This window comes from Bidens hawaiensis, unplaced genomic scaffold, assembly GCF_021521415.1.
Source record: "Bidens hawaiensis isolate Kalapana, Puna unplaced genomic scaffold, B.hawaiensis_p1.1 tig00053849_1, whole genome shotgun sequence".
Lineage (NCBI taxonomy): Eukaryota > Viridiplantae > Streptophyta > Magnoliopsida > Asterales > Asteraceae > Bidens > Bidens hawaiensis.
In genome coordinates this window covers 87100-104326 of record NW_027499674.1, presented here as the reverse complement: position 1 = coordinate 104326, position 17227 = coordinate 87100, and the positions used below count along the sequence as shown (strand labels likewise).

The following is a 17227-nucleotide window of genomic DNA, read 5'->3' as shown; positions in this document are numbered from 1 at the left end:
CATGCTCTTAAGATATGGAAGCATTATCTGTACAGTACTAAGTGTACTATCTATACCGATCATAAGAGTTTAAAGTACTTCTTCGAACAGAAAGAACTGAACATGAGGCAGAGAAGATGGTTAGAATTGATAAAGGATTACGACTGTGAGATTAGGTATTACCCCGGTAAAGCTAACGTGGTCGCTGATGCGTTAAGTCGTAAGAATGAGGAAGTCCTTGCAACAGTGAAGTCATATAAGTTGATCATGAACTCAAGTCTTTTTGAAGAAATCATCAAAGTGCAGTCAGGAGTGTTAGTAGACGAAGGGTTAGTAAAGAAAGAAAGGATTTATGGCCAGCAAGATGAGTTGATGGAAAACACTCATGGAGTTAAAACTAGATTTGACCGTATGTGGATTCCACGCCATGGTGATCTTAGAAGTCGAATCTTAGATGAAGCTCATAAGTCAAGGTACTCAATCCATCCTGGAGCTACAAAGATGTACCAAGACTTGAAAAGAGATTACTGGTGGCCAGGAATGAAGAATGATGTAGTGGATTATGTTAGTAAGTGCTTAACTTGCTTACAAGTCAAAGCCGAACACCAAAAGCCTTATGGGAAGATGCAACCGCTAGAGATACCTGAGTGGAAATGGGAACACATCACCATGGATTTCATAACTAAGCTACCTCGTACAGCTAAGCAACATGATACCATCTGGGTGATTGTGGACCGTTTGACCAAGAGTGCTCACTTTCTGCCCATACGAGAGGCCATCTCGTCAGAAACGTTAGCAAGCTTGTTCATCAAGGAAGTTGTAACCAAGCATGGAGTACCGTTATCAATCGTGTCTGATAGGGATACACGGTTTACTTCGAGGTTCTGGAAGAAATTCCATGAAGCTATGGGGACGAGGTTGAACATCGGTACGGCGTATCATCCTCAAACTGATGGGCAGTCCGAAAGGACGATCCAAACCCTTGAGGATATGCTACGTGCTTGTGTTTTAGATTTTGGTGGAAGTTGGGATGATCATCTGCATCTGGCAGAGTTCTCCTATAACAACAGTTACCATTCAAGTATTGGTATGCCACCGTTTGAGATGCTTTACGGTAGACGATGTAGAACCCCGGTGTGTTGGGGCGAGATTGGTCAGAAAGAAATGGGAAGCCTAGAAGTAGTTCAAGAAACGTCTTGAAAGCTCGATCAGATCAAAGCAAGATTGAAAGCCGCGCAAGACAGACAAAAGTCTTATGCAGATAAGCGGCGACGACCAATTGAGTTTAGCGTGGGTGACTATGTGATGCTCAAGGTCTCACCTTGGAAAGGAATTATCCGTTTTAGGAAAAGAGGAAAGTTGAGTCCGAGGTACATTGGACCGTTCATGATTGTAGGTCGTGTGGGTGAAGTAGCTTATAAACTGGATTTACCCGATGAGTTAGAAGGAATTCATTCAACCTTCCATGTTTCTCATCTGAGGAAGTGTCTAGCTGATGACACGTCTCACGTGCCATTAATGGACATTGAGGTTGATGAACAATTGAACTACATCGAGCTACCGATAGAGATCGTTGATCGCAAGGAGAAGCAGCTTCGTCACAAGATTATACCTTTGGTAAAAGTAATATGGAAACACCGCAAGGGATCAGATGCTACTTGGGAAGCCGAGGATGAGATGCGCAAGTTTTACCCTAGTTTGTTTATGTAATAGTTAGGTTTCGGGGACGAAACCTTTTTAAGGGGGGAAGACTTGTAACATCCTAAAAATTTTAATGATGAATAAAGGAAGTTATGTTTAGTGTTTTCGCGTAATTAATTAGTATCGGGTAGGGAGCGGGTCTTGGACGTGAATTAATTGAGATGGGTTAAATAAAGATGGGATTTCAGGAATATAAATACCCCCAAAATCCCAAAAATATCTTCATTTACATCTATTTCTTCACACACTCAAAACACACACATTCTAACCGATCAAGATTCGAAGCCGAGACCCGAGATTTTGTTGATAGATCTGAGTTGGTAAGGTAAGAACAAATGCAACAAAGCTAATATTACTGAAAATGGTTAGGATTGGATGGGTTAACCGGACCCGAAACCCAAACTGCCCAAATCGGACCCCTAAAACGTCGATTTTAGGCCGATTTGATGGTTGGGATTTGTAGGCGCCGATCATACGATTCCGTGGGTACCAAAATCGAGTTATTTGGCTAAGAAACGAAGGATTTATGGGCAAACAGATCTGCAGCGCGATAACTTCGCCTGCAAGATTAAGTTCGCCTGATGAACTTCGCCTTCAAGCGTAACTTCGCCTTCAAGCGTAACTTCGCCTAAGGATAACTTCGCCTACGGCCAAGTTCACCTAAGGATAACTTCGCCTGAAGCCAAGTTCGCCTAAGGATAACTTCGCCTGAAGCCAAGTTCGCCTAAGGATAACTTCGCCTGAAGCCAAGTTCGCCTAAGGTTTAACTTCGCCTGAAGCCAAGTTCGCCCGAGGTTTAACTTCGCATGAAGTGAAGTTCGTTTAGAAAATAAATTAAAAACCTAATGGAAAATATGTTAAGGCAGTTATCGAAAATAAAATTTTTCCAAGCTGACCTGACAGCTTAACCCCAGCCAGGGGCTCTGCCCCTTGGACCCCGCTAGGGGCTGCCGCCCCTAGACCCCGCTGCCAGGGGCGCTGCCCCCGGACCCCCGTTCGTTGTGGGTAGTAATTAAGACCGGAAAGATGTTATAAGTAGAGATAGTTAAATTGATATGTATACTTGTTATACAGTCAGCCGTGCACAACTGAAGAAAGGGATTACGATCAACGGAGAACGTAACCGTGTTCAGGTGAGTTTCTAGCCCCATTTATGTGTTATGTTTTCGGGGCTGTGTGCATACTCAACATGTTTGTTAATACACTTATCCTAAGAGATAAGTGTATGCCTTATGTGGATAATGTGAAATGTATGAATGATTGCTTGATGGTACGTGAACGATCTTCGGATATTGCACGTACCGTCAGGTTGTAACGCTATGTATAAGGTAAGTATGTTATGTATGTTTATGTGTATGAACATGATAGAGATAATAGAATAAATAAATGATAATGTATGGTTGTATGGTTACGAAAAGGGTACCGAGCCCTAATAATACTCGAGGTATGATGTATGGTTGTATGGTAACGAAGAGGGAATCGAACCCTACTAATATTCGAGAACTAGGGAACCGAACCCTACTAATATTCGAGGAAAGAGGGTACCGAGCCCTAATAATACTCGAGGAAAGAGGGTACCGAGCCCTAATAATACTCGAGGAAAGAGGGTACCGAGCCCTAATAATACTCGAGGAATGTAGGGCGTAATGCTCTTTATAACATAAGATATGAAAGTAAGTTAATACAAAAGAAAGTAAGAAAGTATGAAAGTAAGAAAGTATGAATGTAAGAAAGTAAGAAAGTATGAATGTAAGAAGGTATGAAAGTATAAAAGTATGAATGAAAGATTATAATGTTATGTGAATGGTATGATCATGTGATTATCTAGAACTCACTCAGCGTAGCTGACTTTTAGTATGCACGCAGGTGAGTAGGATGAGGCAGCTCGCTTGAGGAGACACGTGGCACTGAACAAGAATCTGGCATCTGAAGACCTATGATGTGTTAATTTTAATGCTTTAATGTGAAAGACAATAAATGTTTTGAGACAAGTTATGAATTATGTAAAGTTTTATGAAAGTTTTATATTCCGCGTAAATGTTTTAATTAACTCTGATATTTAGAACTGTGTTTATGAGTAAATCCAACACGTAAGTAGGGTTACCGGTAACGGGGCCTTACACAAAAATAGGTTGAGATTAGGTTTTTTTTTCATCCAAACATCCTTAATTTGAGGATGAAGAAAAATATGAACTGCCACTTCATCTTCAACATACCATTACAACTCTCAAATTCATTAAGTTCCAAAGCTATCTAGTGTTCTCTACATTATCATCTTCATCTTTATCAGCAACCGTAACGCCACATGAACTAGAAGATGAACAACCTTCCAAATTCAAATCAAGTGTTCTTGAGCCACCAAAAAATTCATACAAAACAGGCCTTGTTTTCCCATCTTTAATCATCTCTTTATCTTTCGGGTCACTCTTTCTTGCTCTCTTCTTCAAGAACGTTTTGCAAAGCACCCAGTTTTTCATACCCTGCACGAAAATATAACTCGGGTTTTCAAGATTTTGCAATATTATTCAGCAAACATTTGAATGTGCAATATTATTCTTACCTGAGTATGGTTAACAAGTTTGTACTCATGCATGATCCAATTGGTTTTAGACCCCCTTGGGGATTTGCCTTTGTAAAAAACCAAAGTTTTCTTCACACCAATCATTTGACCGGTTCGAGAATCAACAATATGTTTGTCTAAACCACTTGATTTCCAGTAGCCGGATGCAGCGATGCGATTGGCTCGTTTTAGCTTTCCATTTGGATATTTAAGATCCATGCCGCTAAAGCAGTACTTTTCCTGCTCCAAGTCACCTAAACAATAAAACAGTTTTTAGGTGACGTGGAGCAGGATAAAAAAATAGAAACAAGAAACATTAAACGTTAAACATACCTGGTAAATTCCATGGATCAGACATGAAAGCATCTGCTTCGGGAATTGGGATCGGTAGAGGGATGGATCGTACCTTGCGCCTTAAATAATGTACAATAAGTTCTTCATCGGTCGGGTGGAATCTAAACCCCGGAGGCAATATGAGGATACCATTTTCCATGTAATTGAACCTATCCATTTGTTGGGTTTGAAGGAGAAGAAAATGTAGGAGGAATGTGTTGAGGGTTAGAATTCTGAAATTGATGGAAACACCATTTTTAAATATATTGAGAATGATTGAAAAGTGGGTTCCAAGAAACAAAGATGACTCTTTTTATACACACAAAAAAAGGTAGAAAGAAGAAATTATGTTTCACCCAAATAAGCTTATCGTGTCTTATTCAATTGAGAAATAGATGGTTCAGTTAAGGTAACGTTTATATCTTTTACTTTTTACAAATAATATGGTTATATGTCGGAAAAGTTTTGTAACTATTTATAATTAAAATATTAGTTGTCGTTCATTTTTTATTTTATATTTTTAACTAAAGGTATTGCTAATATGCTATTTGACCAATCATATAACAAAACTTATTGATTGAAATTAGCTTGAATCCGTCAGTGTTAACAGTCTGGTTAACCAAGTTAATCGAACCATCTTTTTTAACAACCAAATTGTTTATAACAAAAAAATGATAGGTTATGAAGATTTAAAAATCAAGTCTACAGTCTACAGATTAGGTTTTAGGTTAACACATCATGATCACATATTCAAAGTTGGTCAAATCTATCCACCGTAGAAAGAGAGATGCAAAGGACTGGTGTATTAGAAATTTATGGACGGTGGCAAGGGTATTCTTGTAAAATGGTGGGTCACAAACCAAGTTCAGCTTCGACGAGTGCATTCCCATTGCATGTGTGTAAATATTAAAATAATGTGTTTAAGTCATGTGACTTAAAATAATATGCTTATTCATGACCCACTTATATATATGATTCCCGTACAGGTAATGTTGTCGAAAATGGCACCCACTGTTTTATCGATTACTAAATAATAATCTATTAGGCTACGTGTAATGAATAGGATAGGGGTGAACAAATTCGGTATCGGTATCGAAATCGGTATCGAATCGGTATCGAAATTTTAAGTTTAGGGACCGGTACGGTACCGAGCTAATCCCTAGTAGTGGAGGGGTTACAAAATAGGGTGTTTTTTGTCATGTGGCGCCCAATCAGCAAATGATGGGTTTTATTTTTGAGGTGTAATGTTGTTATAGCCCAATATATACACATATATATATATATACTAGGGGTGGCAATCTTGACCCAAACTCTTTCAAATGAGTCAATTTGAGTTGTTTTAAAAGTTAAATGAGTTGGTTTGAGTAAAAGGTTTTAACTAAATGAGTCATTTGAAATTTCATCCTTTTAGTTTCGGGTCAAAATGGGTCGATGTGGGTTAGTGTCCTAAGGAAATGTGACAAGTTTTGGATCGGAACGGGTTTTTGTACAAGACAGTTTTCGGCATGAAACGGGTTTCAGATTGGAACGGGTTCGGTTCATGTTTCAAGCCAACACGAGTTTTCACTCGTGACGTGTTGGGTTTTGGTTTCTTTTGTTTCTTTCTGGTAGATTCCGGACTCATTTTTGTTCGTTTTTTCAGTTTAGTTTTTGTTCGGTTTGAATTCTTTTAGTTTCGTTATGATTGATTTTTTCGATTTCGATTGATATTGTCCGGTTTTGGCCTTTTGTTTCTTTGTTTCATTTTCGTCGATTTTTTCGGTTTCGGTTCGATTCTAGGTTTTTTTATGAAACGAGGACAACGTAAGAAACATTTTAGCGTTTTTAATTTTTTTGTTTATGATTTATAATTTGAATTATAACTTTTTTATTATTATTTTTGAATATTTTTTTGAGGGTTTTTGATCTTAACAGAAAACCCCTAAAAAATTCAAAAAAAAATAATAAAAAAAATCATAACTTAAAATATAAATAAAAAACGAAAAATCTAAAAAAAACTAAAATGTTTCCGACATATTCTCGTTCAAAAAAAAAACCCTCAAAACCCAGTTCGACCCTAACCTATTTTGACCCAAACCAAAACAACCATTTTTTTATTGACCCGTTTTGACCCAAACTCATTATGACTCATACTCGTTTTGACCCATGACTCATTTCAACCCATGACTCGTTCGACCCAACCCATTTGCCACCTCTAATATACCATACACAATACATTATGATACTAATAAAATCAAAACGGGAAGAGGCGATAAATAGATGCCCCCCCCCTATCACCCCACAATTCGTCAGGGGGGGGGGGGGGTGTTCTCGTCGGACTTCACCCAAAATCGCCCCAAGAACACGCCTACTACGGGTGGCCTTAGATACTAAATAATAATCTATTTATGGGTATTACCCATATATAGGCCAATCATACACTGTCATTTCATTTATGCCCTTAAGTACTCATAAATAGAGGTGCACAAATCGGTTTTTTTGAAAAACCGGTTCGGTTATTAACCGGACCGGTTTTTTTTATCCAGAAAAAAACCGGTTCGGTTAATAACCGGACCGGTTATTAACCGGTTTTTGTCAATGAAAACTCAAACCGGCCAAACCGGTTTGGACCGGTTTAGAAACCGGTTAGAACCGGTTATTAAACCGGTTTTTTTTACAACCGGTTTTTAATAACCGGTCTAACCGGTTAACCGGTTTTTTTTTTTTTTTTTTTTTTTTTTTTTTTTTTTTTTTTTTTTTTTGCTTTTGCTTTAGGGTTTAGGGTTTAGGGTTTCGTTGTTAGCATTCTTTGCTTGGAAGATTAAAAACACATAACTTTCATTTATAGCTTTTACATTAAAAATACAAACATTAAATCGTTATCGCATATTCGTAACTCAAAAATACAAACATTAAAGAATGCTTAGACACGATTACATTAACAAGTTGATGTTTGTTACTCATTTTCTTCGCTACCCGATCCCGAGCTATTCCTTAGGTAATCGTCGTACGCGGCTTCTTCATCGGTCATTGGTTGAGTGTGTCCTTGATTGACCTCGTCTTCATACAAGGCCGCCTCATACTCCATTTCCCCCTCGAGTGAGCGTTGATGTTGTGCCCTATCTAAAGAGTCCAAGTAATCCTTGTAGCAAATCGACATCTCTACAGCTGGTGGAGTTGTTTGGAGTTGTATAATCGCGTATGAAATAAACGTTTAGAGCGTTTGGAGTTGTATAATCAAGTGTGATCTAACCAATACCCAACCTAAACTATATATAGATGTTTGTGGGGGTAAAATGGTAAAAAAACAAAAAAAAAACGGCTAAAAAACGGTCAAAAAAAAAAAAACGGCTATAAAGCCGTTTGGTAACGTTCGAAAACCGGTTTAACCGGTTAACCGGTTATTAAAAAACCGGTTAACCGGTTTTTTTTATAACGGTAATAAACCGGTTATTTTAAAAACCGGTTAACCGGTTTTTTAATAACCGGTTATTAAAAAAAACCGGTTATAAAAAAAACCGGTTATAAAACCGGTTTTGGCTCCAAAACGTATAACCGATACGTAAACCGGTTACGTAAACCGGTCAAACCGGTTTTTAAAAAAACCGGTTTTTAAAAAACCGGTTTCCGGTTGAACCGGCCAAACCGGTTCCGTAACCGGTTTTTTTGAACACCTCTACTCATAAACCACAAAATAACTAGCAACACATACTCATAAGTACCCTAACTTTTTTTTTGTTTTTTGAAAATGAAAATTCTGGATTCAAATCTTATGTATAATAATAATAATAATAATAATAATAATAAAAGGGTTTTAGGTTACTTCAAGAGTTTTGTCATATACAGTGGGTTTCTTTCTAAGATGATCAGATGAATCCAGTATCCCTTCAATGATCCAAATAGTCGTTAAAAAAATACGATGGATAATGACCAAATTATCCTCCTTTCAACATCTTCTTTGTCTCCAAAATTGTAACTTGTAGACACGTGAAAAAACCCTCATGACAAATCTTTAGCTTTCCAAAATTATACGTAATAGACTAGGGCGGAGCACACTTAGGGCCTAGGGTGGCCTCCCCCTCCCTGGTTTTTTTGCGCAGTAATGTAAATTTACTCGTTTTCGTCCAAATTTGAACCCGCCTCCTTGTTTGTGAATTTTATTAATACATTTTGAGCCCCCCCCCCCCCTTCCCGGTATCTTCGGCCAAACTTCGCCACTGATAATAGATTTTATTTAAATTTTGTATTTTTTTATTTTATATGATAGTAACTATTTTATTATATCAGACTAGTTATAACTTTTATCTCACCTACTGCTGAATATTTGGGATAAAAATTAACCTTTTCGTAAATGCTATGTGATAAAGCAATCTCTCTATTACTAAACTTTACAAGTTCAAGGTAAAAGTTAAATTTAGGTGTTAAAAAAATTGTCAAAAAATATGAGTTTTGTAAATAATAACTAAAAAAAGGAGCGTGAAGGTGTGGAAGAGTAGTTGTTGAAACGTGCTGAGTGCACGAATGTTTAACAAACGTTGGTGCTTGGAAACTTGGAGTTGCATTTAAGTGGAGGAATCTTAGTATCTTATTCTTAAAAACCCCAGTATTATTGTAAACAAATTAATGTGACTACTTTATTTAATTAACAAGGCAGGCTTTTTACATCGAGTTTAGGCTCACAAGTCTTGTAACGTGTTAGGCCACCCGGGGTACCCTAGGCAAATCATCCGGGTAATGAATATGCCTATCGGCTTCACCACCATCATCGAACCGGGTAGCTGATCCGGCTACATGCAGCCAAAAGGAGTAGTGATGATTCTGGTAAATGGCCGTTGGCTAACAGCTATAAAGCTGTTGGAAAAAAAACACATACACCTGTTAATATACATAACTTTAACTCTAAATACCTATTTCACAATTTATTTTACACACATTTCTCCATTTCTAAACTCACATTCAAAATCACACACTATGGATAGAATGCCATCAAGAGTTTGTATCAACGACAAAGTAACGGCCTTGGCACGCGCTTTAATGAATGAATCGGAAAACCAAACGGTCTTAGAAGCCGGTATTTGGAAGAAAATTTTAGTGGAATTTCAACAAAATTTTGGTGTGGTAAATCACACTGAACACCAAATCTTTTCAAAGTGGAAGGATTTGAAATGCTTATCGTGTTCAACGAACTCTACGACCGCGCACTTGGTGGACGAGCTGAGGATGAAGCAATTGATGCCGCCCATTATGAGTTCAGACGCGGCCATAGAAATGCATTTAAACACATGGGAGCATGGAACGTTCTAATAGATCACTTAATCATTCAACACCCACGACGTAATCAACAATTCCGACACTAACGCTTCTGTTGCGAATTTGTTTTTTTTTATTGTTGTTATAGTATTTTATTTTATGTTTTTAACGAATCTAGTATTGTATTTTAATTTTATTTTTAATGATTTTAATGTTATGTTTAAATGATTTTAGTATTTAAATGAGAGTTTATAAAATAAATAAATAAAAAATGGTATGGGGTAGATGAAAGAAGCGGCACCATTAAAGATGGTGTTCTAAGATAGTATGAGCTCGTGGTGCCAGATTGGTAGAGTTGTTGGGTAGTCCAATGTTCTCTAGAGGAGCACCCCTTCCCCTTTGTATGCTACTTATCTATAATATCTATAATATATATAAACAAAAAATAAAATCTTACGTGTCACGATGTGGTCACTCCCCTATTTTTCGGAGTCACCAGATTTGCTTGATTTTTAAATGAAGAATTCTCATGCATTTGACCCGAATTCACGGGTATGGGTCTCAATAATCCCAAATATTTCTTAAACGGGTTATAACTTCTCATTAGATTAAAAACTAATCTCATCAAATATTTAATATAAAAATCCTATAAAGTAGTGATATACTAAAAAGTAATATATATGCCCTTTACTTATGTATTATATAGTATAGATATGAATATTATATTAACTATATTATGCTTTAAATGTAAACATATATTAGTAATTGTTGTAATAACAAGATATGCAATATATAATTGTTATACGTAAACTATGAAAACCAAGATTGTATAAATTACTTGCAAATTCATACAATTTCATTATAAAATATTTTAATTTATAGTTTAGCTTTTATGTTTTTTTTTATTTATTATTATGTGTGTCAATCTATTTTTCTTTGTTCACGGGTCATGTTTATGGTGTTGAATTTTGACACTACAATTGAATGAAAATTTAATTAATTACATATACCGAACATTTGAATATATAAAGATTATTAATCTATCCATCTATAATATATATAAACGAAACCTTTAAAAGTTATCTGGTTGCTCCCTAAATTCTCTCAAGCCATCAGATTGCATTATTTGTAAATTGAGACTTCTCATGCATTTGACCCGAATTCACGGGTATGGGTCTCACCAAACCAGATATTCCTTAAACGGATTATAGCATCTCATTAAATTAAAAATTAACCTCACCAAATATTTGATATGAAAATCATAAAAAATATGGATATACTAAAAAAATAATATTTGATATATTTAAAAAAAAGATATATATTATTTATAATTAAAAAACAATTTTATAGTTAAAAAAAGCGGATCATGGGTCTCACCAAACCCAAAAAGTTTTTAAACCGGGTTATAATATTTTATTTATTTGTGAAACTCTTGTATCATAAGTATATTATTAACTTCTGTAAAATAAATAAAATTAAAATTCAAAAAATATATAAATATTATAAACGATTAATGAAAAACAACCCCCGTAATACGGGGGATAAAAACTAGTAATATATATAAACGAAAGCTCAAAAATCATACGCGTCGTGATGTGGTCGCTCCCCCCTTTTATGGAAGCCACCAGATTGCTTGATTTTTAAATGGAGGATTCTCAAGCATTTGACCCGAATTCACGGGTATGAGTCTTACCAAACCCAGATATTCCTTTAACTGGTTATAACATCTCATTAAATTAAAAATCAATCTCACCAAATTATTGACGTGAAAATCCTATAAAATAGGGATATACTAAGAATTATGATATGATTTTTTTTAAAAGATATTATTTATAATTAAAAAAACAATTTTATAGTAAAAAGAATAAGTGGGTCTTGAGTCTCACCAAACCTATATAACTTTTAAACCGAGTTATAACATCTTTGTTATTTGTGAAACCTTTTTATCATCAAACTCAAAGTATATTATTAATTTCCTTACAATAAATAAAGTTAAACTCCAAAAAAGTATATAAATATTAAAAACGAATAATTTAAAACAGTCCCCGTAATACAGGGGGGCAAAAACTAGTTATATAATATAATAAAAACCTAAAATACATGTTATCAAATATATATAATTATAATTATAATAAATACAAAACATTACCATATGTAGAAAAAAGTTAATCTATATTATTTAATAAATAAAGTTTTCTAAATGCCACATGTCATCACTACATTCACCCTTATAAAATTTTCTCTCATCTCTCTCATATTAAATACATTTTTCTTTTTAATATTTCATTTTCAGTTTTTAATAATTCCATCCTAACTTAAAAGAATTAATACCATCACAAATATGTTAATTTGTTTAATATAACATATATTGTATTAGTTATTAATATTAGATTTTTATAAGTAACCAATACGAAACGAGTGGATTTCTTAACTGAATAAAGTATCAAAGATTGTTCATGTCAAAACAGTTTAAGATTAAAATGAGTTTTGGTCTACGAGTTGGTTTAAAAAAGTAGTTATTTAAACCTAAGTTTTGATATAGAAAATTACAAAGAAATAATTTATGATTTATGAATTTTCTAACGACTTTTTATTTCCAAATTACGTAATATGTAATTTTTTTTACTGTATAATATATCTTTATATATGTGATACTTTTCTTTTGTATTTCACATTATGTTATTATTTAAGAAAAATACTTATTCTAACTCGTATGCTATACGTGTAACTAACCTAGTATATAATAAACGAATTAAGTTAAGTCTGAGTGAACCTTTAGTTTAGTCAGTTCAACTCATTTAGGTGGATTTTACATTGGTATTTGCCATTGTCAAGCCACGTGTGGTGGTAATTTATGACACAAATCAAAACATAATATATAAATAATAAGATATGAGTTGTTATGTGTAACGTGTTAAATAAACAGGTCGAACTCGTGTTAATTATTTGATAGAGGGTGAGGTGGTAGAGAGATGGTGGTTGTAGTGCCTACAACCGCATCACTTGCCCAAGTTGGGAAGGAAGAAAGGGAAATGGGCGAGTGGCAATGAAAGGAGGATGGAATACGACTTGTCTTAACGGTAGATGCGATAACATCATTCCCACATTCGGTACCCGCCCAAAAATATATCTGTACATCCCGAGCTTCGAAGTGACACCACGTAACCTTATCCAATAACAAGTGAATGGCATAAAATCAAAACGATGAATCTTAATCGATAAATGGTGATGGCTAGAATAATATATATTACTTCTTGTAGAACGGTGGTGGTATCATCAAAGACTAGCACGACGTTAAATGAAGACAGGAGTTACAACTTACAAAAGTTTGTTGTAGAGCAACAACATTCCAACCAAGAAGTATTACACAAGTTTGATCTATTGGTGATCTAATTAAACGAAAGCAACATGATATCTAAGACTATCTCCTAAAAAGCAAAGAGTTTCTAGCTTTCCAATTCATCCATAGAGTTGATAAAACTTAAAAATGTTCAGTTTGTTTCTTTTCATGAACCCCAGATACCATGTGTAGTAAATCTGAGCATTAAGGGGAGATGAGAGTGATAGACCGCTTATCAAAAGATGTCTTAAAAGATGCCGCAACACCTCTTATCAAAAGATTATGAAAGAGACAAATTCAATTCGTAATCATTTTCCAAACAAAGCAGTTAATTTTTCAAATGCGTTCAACTCTCCTGTTAAAAGTCGCAACCATGATCTTCCATATCCCGCCAGCCATGATTAGAGGTGCACATAATGCCCGGTTCCAAACCCGACCGTAACCTGTTCCTACCCGTACCCGACCTGCGGGTACGACCTGGTATAGGATTTCTCCCCAGAGTTGTACCCGGAACCAGAAACGACCCAGACCCGCCGGACCGGTCAGAACCTAACCCTACCTGAAACCCAAAAAAACCCGGTCAAATACCTGACTATACCCAGAAACGTTAATACCTTCTATAGGAAACACATGATACCTCCTTGAAATATACTTGCACTAGTTGGCATCTCAAAGTGTGTTTGCTAAAGCCATTAATACAGTTGGTACAACCTCTTAGCCAATACATATTTTAGGGATTTATTTGTATAGTATATTGTTAATGTTTATCTTTAATATTGGTCGATATCTATTCCTATTTTAGAGGTAGGGTTTGCATTGTATTGATCCCTATTTAAAGGGCTATTGTTTATTGAATACACCATCAGAAAATATTAACCATCAAACGCTTTTACAACCATGTTATGTGTCATTAACCAATATCACTAAAACACTTTATATAGGATCCAAAATTTACCATAAAACATGTTTTAAGTTTCCCCATTCTCTTCATCATTTAGTATGAATACATAAACATGTTTCTCCTGAATCGGGTATCGAGAAAACGAAAAAAAATCTTAAATAAAATAAATCTTATTTTTCATCTCCTAAGTCCTAACCATTATTATTATTCCCATCAAAACTTCCCTGTGCACTTTGGCGTCTTTTTTCTACCCACATTTTAGCCTCGGCAACAGCTCGTTCCCGATCAAGATCTCGGTTCACCATCCTTGGAGTTTGAGTTTCCCGAGGCGAATCTCCTTTATCAGAACCTTCTAGATCCGCACATCTGCTTCGACCTGACCCGCCGCCTTCTTCATTCTTTGACACTTTACCGTTTCTCTCACTCGGGTCATAAGTATGGTTCGCAAGATAAGATAAGGCAGTAACCACGTCTCCAATTAGAGGTCGAGCTGCAGCCTGTTCTTGGATGCACATCGATGCCACGGCTAGAGCTTGATACAGACCCCTCATTGGAAATTGACCTTCGAGCCTCGGGTCAACTAATGTTGCAAACTTCTTTCTATCGTTGAATAAGGGCCGGGCCTGTAATTACAAAACAAGAATTTTAATTTAAAATGAGTCAATTCGGTCTGTGTTTCGTCTCCGACCAAGTGGTAAGTGATAAAAGGGCAAATACCGTAAAAACTAACATACTTTCTGTTTTTACCCTCAACAACTTTACGCACATTAAAGTCCCTCTACATATTAAATTTGAACCCAAAAAATTTATTTTAAAATACATCCTATTGTTTTGCTTACGTGTTTATTTTATTCTTACGTTGCTTATGATATTTATTATCCTAGTTGTTTTCTAAAACAATGTGAATGTATCAGTTTTGACATGTTTTAAATATTCAAATTTAACATATAAAGTGACTTTACCGTGCAAAAGGTTGTTGAGTGACTTTTTAGTGAAAATAAAATGGAAGTTGGTTTTTTATGGTATTTGCCCATAATAAAACCATCTAAAAAAGATACCTAATCAGGTCTGAACGGGTCAAAGGGCACCGAAAGTATAACTTTAAGGCATAAAACTCGTAAATTATATTATTTAAAAAATTATGTTATTACCGAGATAATAAAACTTCTGTAATCATATTTGACACGGTGATTATTTATTTAAGAATAGTTATTATGCACAAAAAGTGACCTGGATCAACTTAACTGGGCCTGTTTCGACCCGTTACATGATCACCCCATTATATCACTTTAAAAAAATGAAAAAAAAAACGTAAGATGGAAAAGAAGGGGTTACCCAAGTGACAAGATTCTGTTGTCCTTGTGGTGCGGTGCTGTCAATGGCTTGCCGGCCCGTAATAAGCTCTAAAAAAACCACCCCAAAGCTGTACACATCAGACTTAACCGTGAGTTGACCGGTCATTGCGTATTCGGGAGCACAATAACCATACGTTCCCATGACCCGTGTAGAAACATGAGACTTGTCTCCAGTGGGACCCAACTTAGCCAGCCCAAAATCAGAAAGCTTGGGCTGAAATCCCTCACCAAGCAATATGTTTGATGATTTGAAATCCCGATAAATAACCGAGGGTTAGCCTTGTCATGAAGAAACTCCAAACCTCTCGCTGCGCCCACTGCTATTTTCATCCTAGTGTTCCAGTCTAATGCTTTTCTATCTGGTGGAAGATCTGCAAACGGTATATAAAACATCGAGTTGGATTATTATTATTATTATTATTGTTATTGTTATTATTATCATCGTCATCATTGGGGTGGGATTTGGTACAAACAGGCAAATAGTTTTTAACTTAAGAAGTCTAAGAAGCATTAAAGTAATTATGCTAATACTTGAGTAATTATTAGTACGCTATAAATTAGAGTAATAACAACTACTCGAGTTCACTTTGTTGTAGCGTAACAATAATTACTCAAACGCATCTTACACTTGTCACGTTGAAAGTTATTTGTATTTGACGGTAACACGCTATTAAACATATTAAAATAAATGAAAACGACAGTTACCAAAAGATGATCTTCTAAAGATCCCAGTGGCATGAATTCATAAACAAGAAGTCTTTGGTCACCATCAGCACAATAACCGATTAAATTAACTAAATTGGGATGATGTAACAAGCTCAGCATAAGAACTTCCACAAGAAATTCACGGTTACCCTGGAGTCCGTTTCTATCCAATTGTTTCACAGCTACAATCTGTAAAACATAAGTAATCAAATTTACAATTTAAGCAAGATCACATTAATTTCCTTTAATCAAATCCAGATTAAAATACCATAAAAATCATACATATTAAAAAATATACCTGACTGCTACCCTGAAGACGTCCTCTATACACATGACCAAACCCGCCCTCCCCCTAAAAAACAATCCGGGCTAAAATTACGAGTTGCAACTGCAAGCTCACGGAACGTGAAAGTATGAGCAGCAATTTGAGCATACGGCCCATCTTTCGGGCTGTCTTTCGGGCCGGATGATTCCCTCCTTAAACTCACATTATTTCTAGATTTCAATCTATCGGCGCCTGCGAATCCAATCATTTGATACCAATCAAATTACATAAATTTAATAACTACATAAGTGTCCATCTCAACTATTATTCAAGTACAATTTCTTAATAGCAACATGTCATAAAAAAGGGAAAAAAAAAGGAAAATGATGTCTTAATCAAATAACATGATGGGGTCTACTACAACAATCTACATCAATCTGAAATTAATAGTCAACTGGTCAAAAAGTCATATAAGACATAAAACAAATCAAAATTACAAACAATTAAAAATAGATCAGATCAAAGAATCAAAATATGAACATACCAGAAGGCAATCTTGAGATGTTTTGAAGGTGTTGGTGTGTGGATTTGAGGGCGATCAGTGACAACCTTTTGAGGGATTGATTTGTCTTCAACCCTCGAATCAAAACAAGAAAACCAACCCATTATTATTAATATTAATCGAAGTGTGATTAAAAAGGTATTGAATTTAGGATGATGAAATCAGCAATCTTGATTGAAACCCAGATGGAAAAAACTAAAAAGATTAAGTTTTGAATGTTGGGTGTGTGTGTGTCAGATCGATTGATCGAATAAGGAGGGAGTAGAGAGCATATTATTATTATTATTATTATTATTA

General features: G+C 35.4%; 2 pseudogenes across 1 annotated transcript; both read right to left on the bottom strand.

The window, feature by feature from the left end:
* Positions 1-3929: 3929 nt before the first annotated feature.
* On the bottom strand, positions 3930-4733 carry LOC143600244 (NAC domain-containing protein 83 pseudogene; annotated as a pseudogene).
* A 9501-nt stretch (positions 4734-14234) lies between these two features.
* Positions 14235-16798, bottom strand: LOC143600243 (serine/threonine-protein kinase PBS1-like; annotated as a pseudogene). Its single transcript, XR_013147439.1, has 4 exons — positions 16402-16798; positions 16106-16292; positions 15379-15772; positions 14235-14666 (listed from the first exon to the last, which is right to left on the bottom strand). The product of XR_013147439.1 is annotated as a serine/threonine-protein kinase PBS1-like (transcript).
* Between the last annotated feature and the right edge of the window lie 429 nt (positions 16799-17227).